This window comes from Gymnoscopelus microlampas, assembly GCF_963454915.1.
Source record: "Gymnoscopelus microlampas genome assembly, chromosome: 7".
Lineage (NCBI taxonomy): Eukaryota > Metazoa > Chordata > Actinopteri > Myctophiformes > Myctophidae > Gymnoscopelus > Gymnoscopelus microlampas.
Window position 1 is genome coordinate 56,108,427 of NC_139944.1, and position 14,131 is coordinate 56,122,557.

The window sequence follows — 14,131 nt, forward strand, 5'->3', positions numbered from 1 at the left end:
CCGCTTTGGTAAAAATATAACTATTCTTTCTCAAGGTCAAACATATTTTAGATTGACATTAACATGCTTGATTTCAAAGAAGCAGTCAGTGACACAAGATATCTCATACAGAACAAAGTCATTATTCTGGTGGTGTTGCTGGAAGCATGATTCATATTCATTTTAGCAACACAAAATATCTCTCAAATTGAATGATTAATACATGTGCTTTGCTGCTATGACAGCTGAATGTCCCTCCGGAGATCAATAAAGGTATGTCTATCTATCTACTGCATACAACTGAGACACATATTGGTGCGTTGGTATACTGAATACAGACTACCATGACATAAAGCAAATCTGAAGACGATATGTTTCAATGTCAGTGATTGGTGCCAAGGAAAATGAAACGTTATGATTTACAAACCGTTAAAGGTCTTTATTCACAGTTAAAGGGTCTTTATTCACAATTAAAGGGTCTTTATTCACATCAAGAGAAGAGGAAGTGAGGGTAGGTGATGTGGAAGTGAGGCCAAAGTGTGAGGGTGAGGCGAGCTAGCCACAAGCAACTTCGAGGACATCCCAACCTGTATGTTACAATTCCTTCCATTGACGGCTCTATTCATGAGACACCAACTCACCAACAGGCCTATTGCACCTCCACAGACAGCTTGGGTTATCCTCCTTGTTTCTGTAAAGGCTTTGTTTCACAAAAATCCACTATTGTCATGTTATCAGGAGTTTTGTGTAAATAAACTCTGTGAATCCATATCATTCTTCTAAGTGTGTTTATTTAGCTGTGTTTACACCTGCATTACCTGTGTGCACTCATTACCTCTCCAGTGGTTTTGGGGAGAACTTGTTTTAAATCACTCAATGTCCTTGATCCTTGTTCTTTGAAATGAAAACAGAAAACCTTTCTGTTTGTCACTGCCTTTTACTGAGGTTATTGATTCTGCTCTCATTTTATTTTATTATTATTCTAATTCTCAACTCCTTAACTCATTTTAATTGGATACTAATGTGCTTTTATTATGTGTTTCTGTTGCACTAGTTCTGTACTGCTCTTAATGTTTTGTCAAAATCTCACAACTTGTATTCATAATGAATACATGCTTGAACATTTGTGGGAAAATAATACAAACTAGAAAAAGTGCTCCTCGGAGCACAGGGGTCTATTTCACGAAAGCGGAATTAAATTATCCTGGTTTAAAAGGCAAATCCAGGTTTGACAAGCCTGGGCTGTTCAGCCTGGTTTATTCATTTCCACGAACGCCAAGCCGGGCTGAGAAGGAGCAGCTTTGTCGAGCCAGGATCGTTAAATCAGGCTGAATGTAAGTTCACATATTCCTATAAAAGACCATTTAAGTCGATAGCAGAATCCTTGAACTTGACCAATCATGGAGCCCAAAACCAGAGCGGCGTTCTTCTCTGTGGCTGAACAGCAGCACTGCAGCAGCTCATGGAATCATACAAGGAAGTAAAATGTATAATAAGCAAGAAAGGAAACACGGCCACAATAAATAGATCCAGGGAGAAAGCGTGGCAAAGTATTGCCGACAAATTAAATGGCGGACGGACGGACGGACGGACAGGGGGTAAAACATACTCTCTCGCCATGCCTTTCGGCCTGGCGGAGACAATAAACACCCATAATTGTATTAAATTAGATTTAAAAGGTTCACCTATAATGACACGTTGAAAGTGATTAAATATTATTTTAGGGCACTGGTTCTCAATGTCAGGTCCAGGGACCATCTGGGGTCCCAGTGGACCCTTACAGGTCTGTAACTCTGAGAGTAAACACAGAACCAAATGGACCCAGGGGTCATCACCATGCTGGCTTGTTGTAGACATTTTTGTCAAAATTCTATTGTTGCCACAGACATACAAATGAGTGAACAATAATATTATCAGAAACACATAAAGAGCTATAGCCCTAATATACTGTATAGTACAGTGTTCAAGGGACCTTCTGGGTTCCTTGAAGGTGGTCTGTAAGGTTCATGTGTACACTCTCAGAGTTAAATGAACACTGAGGATCTTGTGTAGATTTTGGATCCCAGAGACAGCAAATTGTATCAAAGGAAGGGGTCCGCAGTGTGATCCATTTGGGGGTCCTTGAAATGAAAAGGGTTGAGAACCACTGTTCTAGGGTATAGCATTAATGTACCTCTGTATTGGGAAATGAACTGATATAGTACATTCATCATTTACAACGTTTTGTATATTGCAATAATAATAATAATCCCAAGTCACACCTGGACTTGTCTCAGGACACATACCAGTGTGTCTCAGCACACCGTTTGACCTAGAAGAAAAGTCAAACAGTAACACCTGACCAGCCTGATGCAAACTAATATGTTTTCACTGCCAACAGTTTGTCTTGTTGTATTCATGAGGGTTTTATCACAAATAAATCCCCTGATGAAGACATAAGTCACAACAGTAGCTGCAGTAGCCTTTGAAATACATTTTTTTTTTTTTCATCGAAGCTGTTTTTCTATTTTACATTTCCTCCTCAAAGACAGCTTTAAACTTGCTTTATTTTTCAATCAGCAGAATCTTTTCAGTCCATGTATATTAGAACTTACTGCAGTGACACCTGAACATTGAGGACCATATAATACCATGTAAGCTGTGGTAGACTTTCAGTGTGGCCTAAAAAATAAAGATGTTTACAGATATATATATTATGTCTAAATAAAATGTCTACCAATATATGAGTAGACCCCTGACTCCTATAAATAGTCCAGAGAACAGAAGCAGTGAAGTGTTTCACTCAAGCATTGAGGTATAGACCAATTATTTGTTTACTAACATTGAGCCTGGACGCACAGGTGATTGTTTCACGCAATCAATTCCCAACCTGTTTCGGGGTGCACTGGTTTCAGCACACCCCAACCCCCTCTTGTGTGTGTTGGGTAGTGAGACGCGTCCTAACGAGACCTGATATAATGGGTTTCGTTGCGCGCATACTGGCTGCACGCAGCCAGTATGACGTCGTCTGTTAAGGGGTCTATAGATGATTATCCGTGCAGTAATTAATGCAGTCCACTAGGGGGCAGTATCACACAGGGGAAACAACACACACACTGGCCGGAAGCAGGGGGGGAGGGGCGGGGCTATTTGAACGCACTAATTATCGGGCCCGCCCTCTCTCTCACAAACACACCGACCGACAAACACACGCACAGACACTCAGCTCTGCAATGTTTCGAAGTAAAAAGAGTGAACTAAACAACTCATAATGTTTACCAGGGTGGTAGAAAAAAAAGCTGCTAAAACCAGACAGTGGAAACGCAATGAATTATCTCCAACCGACAAAAACTGAGGTGAGTTTGTACTGCACCCAGTTTCTACAGTAGCCCTGAAACATGACTCGAGTCATACCATGACAGTCATGGAACCACTTGTTCCTGGTTTGCGATTTTTTTTTTTACATTTACAACAATCACATTTACATTAACGTTCAGATTTCAAATATAAAGTGCTGACCCTCAAGCTACTGATGTAACAAGTTGGGGCGCACTGTACCCGTATCTTCCGTATTGTTCAATTAAACGCATTTTTAATCCGATCGGCGGCCTTTTTATTTGTAATATATCAGAGTGCAACACACCTCCCAGCCGATAGGGGTACGTAGTTGAAGGCATAGGAGAAAATGGCTGGTGATCGGATTAAAAAGCTTTTTATTGAACAATACGGACGATACGGATACTTAGACCAGTGCACTTTAACTGATTACATCCATGGCTTGGGGGTCAGCACTTTATATTTGAAATGTGAACGTTTATGTAGATGTACGGCTTGTAAATGTCAAAAATTCGCAAACCAGGAACAAGTGGTTCCATGACGCTTGTGACAGACGAGCGACATGTGAAACATGGCCTTTTCTACAGGTGTGATAGCTTAGCTAATTAGCTGTTCAGCATTAAGGAATTGATGGAATTGTGTGTAATTTCACTTTGATGTTCCTTTGGTAAAGCAACAACTAGTAAGGATGAAGAGCTATGTTGTGTGATGTTTGTGAAGGGAATATGTTGTATTATTGAGCTGTGTTTGTTTGTGATGCTGAGACACTTGAGTGCCGTGCTATGAGCTTGTAGATCTGCTATTTTTGAAAATTTGTGAAAACCTCTGAATATATGTATTTTTTTAAAACAAACATTTTTTACTCAAATCTTTGCTTCTGGAGGTACAAAACATTTTCAGATCGGGGTCCGTGGCCAAATATATATCAAATTTGGGGTCCTTGACATGAAAAAGTTTGAGAACTACTGGTGTAGTTTCTAATGTTTAGAGGTAGTATGTTTGTAGGTTAGTGGTGTAGTTTGTAGGTTAGTGGTGTAGGTTAGTGGTGTAGTTTGTAGTGTTTAGAGGTAGTGAGGAAGACGTGTGCTGGCAGTGATGATGAGATAACATTATGGATGTTTCAATGGGCTCTATGAACAGAAGCCAAACTGGAAAGAAATTAGGCCTCTTCCTTACTTCCTTTTACAGGTGTTACCAATGATACTAATTAAGGCTCTTTTCCATTCTGGTCAAACAGAGTCAGGGTGCTGATAGTGTGTATGTTGGCTCACTGGAGACACTCTGCTACACCATTGGGTCTCAAAGTGTTCTTGGGGGGGGTTCCAGATGGCCCCTTATATATCTGTAACTCTGAGAGTGTACACATACAACCAAATGGACCCTCACTGGTTCATTTGAACACTCAAGAGTTATGGGAGTCCTTGAAATTAAAAGAACCACTGTGCTACACTGAATGGAACAGAGCCTTCATTAGAATCATTGGTAACACCTGTGAAGAAAGTAAGTCAGGGGCCCAATTAATATGGATACTATGCCGTGGTGGAAAAAGTACTCAATGTGTTTACTTAAGTAAAAGTCTCTATACTGCAATGTAGAACTACTCTTGTTACAAGTAAAAGTCTGGAATTCAAAATGTACTTGAGTAAATGCACTTAGTTACTTTACACCACTGCTACTGTGCATAGAGCCTATTTGTATCCAGGCGGACTGTTCAGCCTTGTTTTGTTGATGCCGCCAGTATGTCATGTTTCTAATGTAATGTAGTTGTGTATTTGGTAGTGCAAGACCGCCAAGGTTCTTTGATCTCTAAGAATGCTTTACATCATTGGTTCTCAAAGTGGGGTCCGGGGACCCCCAGGGGTACTTGAGGGGATACCAGGGGGTCCCCAGCTAAATCATTTATAGGAACCAAATGGACCCTTATGGGTCTGTAACTCTGAGACCCTAACGGGTCCATTTGGTTCCATTTGTACACTCTCAGAGTTACATTAACATTGATTTTACAATATAAGTTGGGGTCCCAGAGATAGAAATACCATTAATTGGGGGTCCGTAGCCTAATGCATGTCAAACGGGGGGGGTCCTTAAATTACAATGATTGAGAATCACTGCTAGAGCCATAAAAATCTTCTCTTATGGGGGTCCCTGGCTTATCTTTTCAAAATGGGGGTCCGTGGGCTAATAAGTGTCAATTTGGGGGTCCTTGACAGGAAAAAGTTTGAGAACCACTGCTTTACATAACCGTGGGGACTTTTATTTTGTTCCAAATAAAATAAGTAATAAATTGATCTAGCATATTGAAATAGGATTTTGGTATGCAAACTGGAATAGACTGGAATAAGTGAATGCATTTTGCATATATATATATATATATATATAGATAGATAGATAGATAGATAGATAGATAGATAGATAGATAGATATAGTAAAATTGTGTCGCAGATTAAAGTTTTTCCATGGGTTTCATGGATATATTCATTGACTATCAGTGTTGTGTGAATGAATGGTAGACATTTAACCACTTAAACCGTCAACACTTTGTAAACTTGACCTTTGGCTCTGTACTTGATTTGCTCCTTTTTCCCAAAACCACTTTGCCATCTGCTATTTTCGACTAATGTTCCCCTCAGCATAGGGATGCTATATAAGTTTGATTAGATAAACTATGCTTTGTACAGGATACAGTATACGTATATATCTGGTATATATCTGGCTCTCGGTCACTTGAATTAATGTTTGTTTGTTTGTTTCTCAGAGTGGAGACGGACTGTGCCGAGGTTGTGCCATAAATGCCCAGAAGACTGAGGTTCTCACCTGCAGTATAACACCCTCCCAGACACCAGGAGACTGAGGTTCTCACCTGCAGTACAACACCCTCCCAGAACATCCACCTCTAATGACGACGCAGAGGTGATCTGGTGAAGCTAGCCAGATACGTACGTAGGCCTGTCACAATTCTTACATAATCGTCTGATTGCAATTATTTGAGATAATCGCAATTATTTTGCATAATCGTTGAAGTATTATTATTTGTATGACAATTAATCGTCAACTTAAATTTGTAATCATGACAGCCCTGGACGGAGGATGGAGATGGCGGGATAAGCCGCTGGAAGGCTCAACCCGAGGGTGCCCTAGAGATCGAGAGCTTGGAGATCTCTCTGTATCCACGGATTTGTCTGCATGGGGCGGGGGGGGGATTCCTCTGCGGCGCTGGCCCTGGTCTGCCTGCGGTGGTCTCCATCCGGTGTATCGATCGCTGATTTATCACATAATTCCACTTCAGTGTGTCTTGTGTCTTCATTGATGCAGATTTCACGACAGTGTGTCACGACAGTGTGTATGTGTCTTCGTTGATGCATAAATCCACGACAGTGCGTTCTGTGCTTTAGTATCCACCTCGATGTTAAACACCGGTTGGTTTCCGCCGCCGAAAGACCCAGGTCGGCCGGGGGTTTCCTCTGAAGACGGCTCAAAGTAAGGAACCTCTTTAGGGCTGTCACCATTATGACGTTGAACTTGACGATAAATTGTCGCTCAAATAATTGCGATTTAACTATTTAATTGCGTCTTACTGACATTTTCAATAAAACTTTGTCTGCCTTTTTTTAGGCTTCGTAAACAAAAGCCAAAACGCATCACGTCGTGAGGCTTTTTGAGCGTGTAGTTCGGCTATTTCCACAATTTTTTTAAAATGTTAAAAAAATATATGAACATTTTTCAACATGGAAACGATTATGACTATGATCCCCAAAAAAGTATTGCGGTTATCTCAAATACTTGCGATTATGTAATAATAATGGTGACAGTCCTACCTGGTCATTTTTCCTTTTCCTTTGCTGGATGCTGCAGTTGCTTCATGCTGCAGTCTGTTGGATGATGCTTGTGGTCAATACAGCTATGCTGTTCGTGTTGGATGCCGTTTGGGTCGTACGTGTGATGATGTGGTTAAAGATTTTTGCTCTTTTTTTCAGGTTTGAAGGCCGACGTTGAATCTATGACTATGTTGGTAGTGTAGTTTTTGTTTTCATCTGCCTCTGCAAATCCAGGCTGTACCTGGTCATTTTGAAAAGGTCCATAAGACCTTGTTCATTTGTAAGGTCACTGTTTGGTAGGTACCAAAAGGACACTGTTTGGTAGGTCCCAAAAGTCACTTTTTGGTAGGTACCAAAGGTCACTTTTTTCTGGCTGGGTTGGGGGGGAACTGTGTAAATCCAGGCCTGGACCTGGTCATCTTAAAGGTGTGGGGGGGAGGGGGGGGTCACACGATCATCAATTTCAAACCAATGGAGCAACTATTTTTTGTTTCTCGCCCACCTGAGTTACATCACGGCAAGGTAACTATACAATGCAAACATCTAGCAAAGTTATTTCATGATATTTTATGAACAATCTAATAATGAGCATTTTTCTTTTTTTTGTTTGGTAGCTTTATTTTTTTCAGAAGGAGAAGCCATTCCGGTACACTTTGGTGAAAAAGAGAAGGCACGTCCCCCGATGTATTCGCTATGGGGTCGGGTGAAGGCCAACAGGACGCCCGACCCCGGATGACCCCGATCTTCAACACGGAGCAGCTCTGTTGTGCACAGCGGTCACTCGATCCTGTAGGTTTACACTCTATAACACTCGAAGGATCAGACCCTTCCTCACCCAGGAGTCAGCCCAGCTCCTTATCCAGTCATCAGTCATATCAAAACATGACTATTGTAACTCTCTCCTTGCTGGCCTCCTGGCATGTGCACTTAAGCCTCTCCAAATGATCCAGAATGGAACTTTTGGTCTTCAACCAGCCAAAAAGGGTCACATGTCTTCATCTTCTCCGCTCCCTCTGTTGGCTCCCAGTCACTGCCTCGCACAGAGTACAAAACACTGTCATTGGCCTACAAAGCAACTACAAAGGTATGGCACCCCATATCTTCAAAGCCTGATCCAACCCTACAACCCCCCCCCCACTCTCTCAGATCAGCTAACACAGGGAAGCGGTCATAACCTTCGCTAAAGCATCCAGGACAACGCTCCACACGTCCCAGACTCTTCTCCCTTCTGGCTCCCAAACTATGGAATTAACTCCACATTGCAATTAGAACTGCAGACTCACTCCCAATCTAATGCCCTAATCTGAAGACTCACCTCTTCAGACTCCACCTAAGCCTGTAGCACTTGCCCTAGCCTTGACAACCTTGCAGGCTTATGCTAAGGCTAAAATGTAACTTCGATAGCATGTTATGTAATCAGTAATTGGTAATTGTTGACCTGGCATCCTATAGAGTGTATAGTTTCAATGTACATGCTGATGATAGGTCCTTGGTTTACGTATGTATTAATTAAGTTTATGTATTAATCGCTCTGGATTAAGCATCTGCAAAATGCTTACATTTTAAAGCTCCTTCCTCCACCACCTCCTTCCACCACCACCACCTTTTACCACCCTCCTTCCACCACCACCTCCTTCCACCACCTTCTACCACAATTTACAATCTAGACATTTAGCAGACCCTCTTAATCCAGAGTGACTTACAGTAAGCAAGGACAACACAAGATAATGCATCAAATGCATAGAAATGGTAATCTAATAATAAAGTAATAAATAAGTAAACCAATAATCTAATAATAAAGTAATACATAAGTAAACCAAGAACCTATCATCAGCCTGTACATTGAACCTATACACACTATAGGATGCCAGGTCAACAATGACCTGGCATCAGTCTACATAACATGCTATCTAACATTTTAGCCTTTGCATAATCCTGCAAGGTTGTCAAGGCTAGGGCAAGTGCTACAGGCTGAGGTGGAGTCTGAATAGGTGAGTCTTCAGATTAGGGCAGAAGATTGGGAGTGAGTCTGCAGTTCTAACTGCTATGGGTTCATTCCATAGTTTGGGAGCCAGAAGGGAGAAGAGTCTGGGACGTGTGGAGCGTTGTCCTGGATGTTTTAGAGAAGGTTCTGACAGCTTCCCTGTGTTAGCTGATCTGAGAGAGTGGGAGGGGTTGTAGGGTTGGATCAGGCTTTGAAGATATGGGGGTGCCATACCTTTGGTTCCTTTGTAGGCCAATGTCAGTGTTTTGTACTCTGTGCGGGCAGTAACTGGGAGCCAATGCAGGGAGCAGAGAAGGGGGACATGTGCTAAGTTTGGCTGGTTGAAGACCAAGCGTGCTGTGGCATTCTGGATCATTTGGAGAGGCTTAAGTGCACATGCCGGGAGGCCGGTAAGGACAGAGTTACCATAGTCCAGTTTTGATATGACCGGATAAGGAGCTGGGCTGACTCCTGGGTGAGGAAGGGTCTGATCCTTTGAATGTTATAGAGTGTAAACCTACAGGATTGAGTGGCCGCTGTGATAGTGGCTCTTGAATGAGAGCTGACTGTCCAGGACAACACCAAGGTTCTTGGCTGTTGGAACCAAAGTTACCAGGGCGTTGTCTATAGAAATGGTTAGATCTTGCATGGGGCAGGACTTAGCTAGGAAGAAGTGAAGTTCAGTCTTGTCTGGGTTCAGCTTGAGGTGGTGTGAAAACATCCACTGTGAGAAGTCAGCCAGACATGCAGTGATGCGCTCTTCCACCTGTTTGGCAGACGGGGGGGAGGATGGAAACATTTGAGTGTTATCGGCATAGCAGGGATAAGATAGATTGTGCACAGAGATAACAGCGCCAAGAGATTTAGTGTACAAGGAGAAAATGAGGGGGCCAAGTACAGATAGCTGGGGGACCTGGGGTTCGGAGGGTGCGGGGAGAGGAGAGCAAATCTTTCCAAGAAACCTGGTAGGTCCGGCCAGTTAGGTTGGAGGAGAACCCCTTTAGAGCCACCCTGGCGATGGCTAGGTCAACAAGGGTGTCCTCGAGCAGCTGGTGGTTCACTGTGTCAAATGCTGCTGATGGGTCTAGAAGAATCAGGACTGCAGAGTGGGAGGCAGCCTGGGCAGCATGTAGTGCTTCTGTGACTACAAGGAGTGCAGTTTCCGTACAGTGGGCCGGTTTGAATCCTGACTGGTTGGGATCAACAGGTTGTTCTCTGAGAGATGGAGAGAAAGCTGGTTGGAAACGACACGTTGAGAGAGAATGGAGGGGTTTAGGGACCTCAGGTTACGTCAAGTGGTGACGGTCTGCGGGTGAGTAGGTTTAGAAAGAGAGGGAGAAGGTTATGAAGTGATGGTCAGAGTTATTTAGGGAGGTAACAGAGAGGTTAGAGGGAGAGCAGGCTCTGGAGAACACAAGGTCCAACACACCCTCCTTCCACCACCACCTACCACCCTCCTTCCACCACCCCCTCTTTCCTCCACCACCACCACCTCCTTCTACCAATATCCTTCTACCACCCTCCTTCCACCACCCTCTTTCTCCCACCACCTATCACCCTCCTTCTACCACCACCTCTACCACCCTCCTTCCACCACCCCCTCTTTCCTCCACCACCACCACCACCTCCTTCTACCAATCTCCTTCCACCACCACCACCTCCTTCCACCACCTCTTTCCACACTTTCTCCTTCCTCCATCACCATCCTTCTCCCACCACTACTCTCCTTCCACCACCTACCTCTGTCACCCTCCTTCTACCACCACCTACCTCTATCACCCTCCTTCTACCACCTACCTCTGTCACCCTCCTTCTACCACCTACCTCTATCACCCTCCTTCTACCACCACCTACCTCTGTCACCCTCCTTCTACCACCACCTACCTCTATCACCCTCCTTCTACCACCACCACCACCACCACCACCACCTCCTTCATCCACCTCCTTCCAGGTCTCACTTCTGTTTGTAATACATGTTTCATGTTTGTTTGTAATACATGTTTCATATCTGTTTGTAATTCATGTTTGTTTGTAATACATGTTTCATGTTTGTTTGTAATACATGTTTCATGTTGGTTTGTAATTCATGTTTGTAATATGTTTCATGTTTGTTTGTTTGTTTGTAATGTATGTTTCATGTTGTCTCGTCAGAGTTAGTCTTGTCCTGTCCCCACTCTCGGCCTGCACCTTGTCGTGGTGAGTGGGCTTTGAACCAAGACAGGCCATTTAACCCATTAAAACCTAGTGGTGTAAAGTAAGTACAAATCTGAGGAATTCTTACTTTACCGGAGTATTTCCAATTTTCAATACTTCTACTCCACTACATCTCAGAGGCAAATATTATACTTTTACTCCATTACATTTATTTGAAGACTTGAGTTACTAGTTGTAGCCCTATGTATACATTTCGGCCATTTGAAAATCGATCTACGAGCTTGTAGATTTGCTATTTTCAAGTTATTTTTTTACATTTGAAAAATTGTGAAATGGAACATTCTACATAATGAGTACTTTCTACTTGGTACTTTAGGTAAATTTGTATACCAATACTTTTGTACTTTTACTCAAGTAAATTCTGAATTTCTGACTTTTACTTGTAACAGAGTATATCTACATTGCAGTATTGGTACTTTTACTTAAAGGGATATTTCACTTTCAAAAAAACTTTTGGTCATTTTATCGTCTACTCAGGCCTTTGTGAGCCCCCCAGACAGTTTTTAAGTTGCTCGATTCAGTATTTAGATATTTGATATTCATTTTATCAGACATGCCCCCCTTCCTATACAAACCCATTGTAACTTCAAACTCCATTTTAACCATGTTAGATTCATCGAAAACACCCGTCCTTGGTTCTGGGGTCTCACCCTGCCCTCGTAATGCATGAGGGGGCCGTGTTTTTCCGATTAATTTTTTCATTTTTTTATTTTTTTTTATTTTTTTTCATTTTCCAATTTTTTTAAATAAATGAAAAAAGTAATTGTAAAAACACGGCCCCCTCATTAGGAGGGCAGGATGAGTCACCAAAACCAAGGACGGTTGTTTTTGATGAATCTAACATGATTAAAATAGAGTTTGAAGTTACAATGGTTTGTATAGGAAGGGGGCATGTCTGATAAAATTAATATCAAATATCTAAATACTGAATCGAGCAACTTAAAAACTGTCTGGGGGGTTCACAAAGGCCTGAGTAGACGATAAAATGACCAAAGGTTTTTTTGAAAGTGAAATATCCTTTTAAGTAAAAAAAAGAGTACTTTGTCCACATTTTAGATTTTAGCTATATATGTATATAAAGGCCCAAGTTTTTCAGAAACTATTAGGATTTAGAACAGTGGTTTAGAAACATACATGTATGCATGCATGCATACACACACACTAGGGCTTTCACCAACTAGTCGACTAGTATAACCACTAGTCGACCTTGTTGGTACTAGTCGAATAGTTGATCAAATAAATTGCCATTGTTTTAATGCCATTACTACTATTATTATTATCCTCCTGCCTTTATTTTTTATCAAAAGGGGGTCAAAAGTATGCCCAATAGGCTATTATTGGGCAATAACCCCCTTAACCCCCTATGACCACAGGTATACTCTAACATTCACACTCTCAGAGAGAGTGAACTTTAATGTGTGGTTTCTTCAACCTGTAAATGAGTCAAAGAGGTGAAAGACACTGGTATGGCACTCCTGGTTCACTAGGATGGGGTTCAACTCCCTGCGGTGTCCTGCTGATTGCATTCACAGGTTAAAGGTGTATTTATATAAACCAGTATAATCATCACACAAGTCAAGCCATAAACCTCGTGTCAGGCTTTCCACCACGTGATGAAATACACAGCCATTCATGTCGCTGCTAACTAACCTGATCCTAGGTCAGCCTAAAACATCGCACAAGTTAAAGGGCAAGACCACTTTGGTAGAGGTTTGGGTTGTGTAGTTACCTTGCCATGTTGTAACTCCAAACGTGGACAAGAAATCCAAAATAATTGCTCCGTTGAATAGAAATTAATGACTCAAAATATGCTCCTCATTGACTTACATGTACGGTGAAACAGATCTCACTCTTTTAGCCTGTAAACGAACACAAACAAAGCTGATTCAGACAATATAGAACATCATCAAACCCTAATTTAGATGGATACGATAGATAATTGTGCTGTTTTTTTAGTTAGTAAATAGTTTTGCGCTCTCTCTCTGTCTCTCTCTCTCTGTCTCTCTCCATGTCTCTCACTGTCTCTCTCTCTCTGTCTCTCTCTGTCTCACTCACTCACTCACTCACTCACTCACTCACTCGGGTTATCCTCCTTGTTTCTGTAAAGGCTTTGTTTCACAAAAATCCACTGTTGTCATGTTACGAGAGCAATTTCTTGTAAATAAACTCTGTGAATCCATATCATTCTTCTACGTGTGTTTATTTAGCTGTGTTTACACCTGCATTACCTGTGTGCACTCATTACCTCTCCAGTGGTTTTGGGGAGAACTTGTTTTAAATCACTCAATGTCCTTGATCCTTGTTCTTTGAAATGAAAACAGAAAACCTTTCTGTTTGCCACTGCCTTTTACTGAGGTTGTTGATTCTGCTCTCATTTTATTTTATTATTATTCTAATTCAACTCCTTAACTAATTTTAATAGGATATTAATGTGCTTTTATAATGTGTTTCTGTTGCACTAGTTCTGTACTGCTCTTAATGTTTTGTCAAAATCTCACAACACTTGTATTCATAATGAAAATATCAGATATACAAGCTCACATAGATCTGCTTAAACATTTGTGGGAAAATAATACAAACTAGAAAAGCGTGGCAAAGTATTGCCGACAAATTAAATGGCGGACGGACGGACGGACAGGGGGTAAAACATACTCTCTCGCCATGCCTTTCGGCCTGGCGGAGACAATAAACACCCATAATTGTATTAAATTAGATTTAAAACGTTCACCTATAATGACACGTTGAAAGTGATTAAATATTATTTTAGGGCACTGGTTCTCAATGTCAGGTCCAGGGACCATCTGGGGTCCCAGTGGACCCTTAC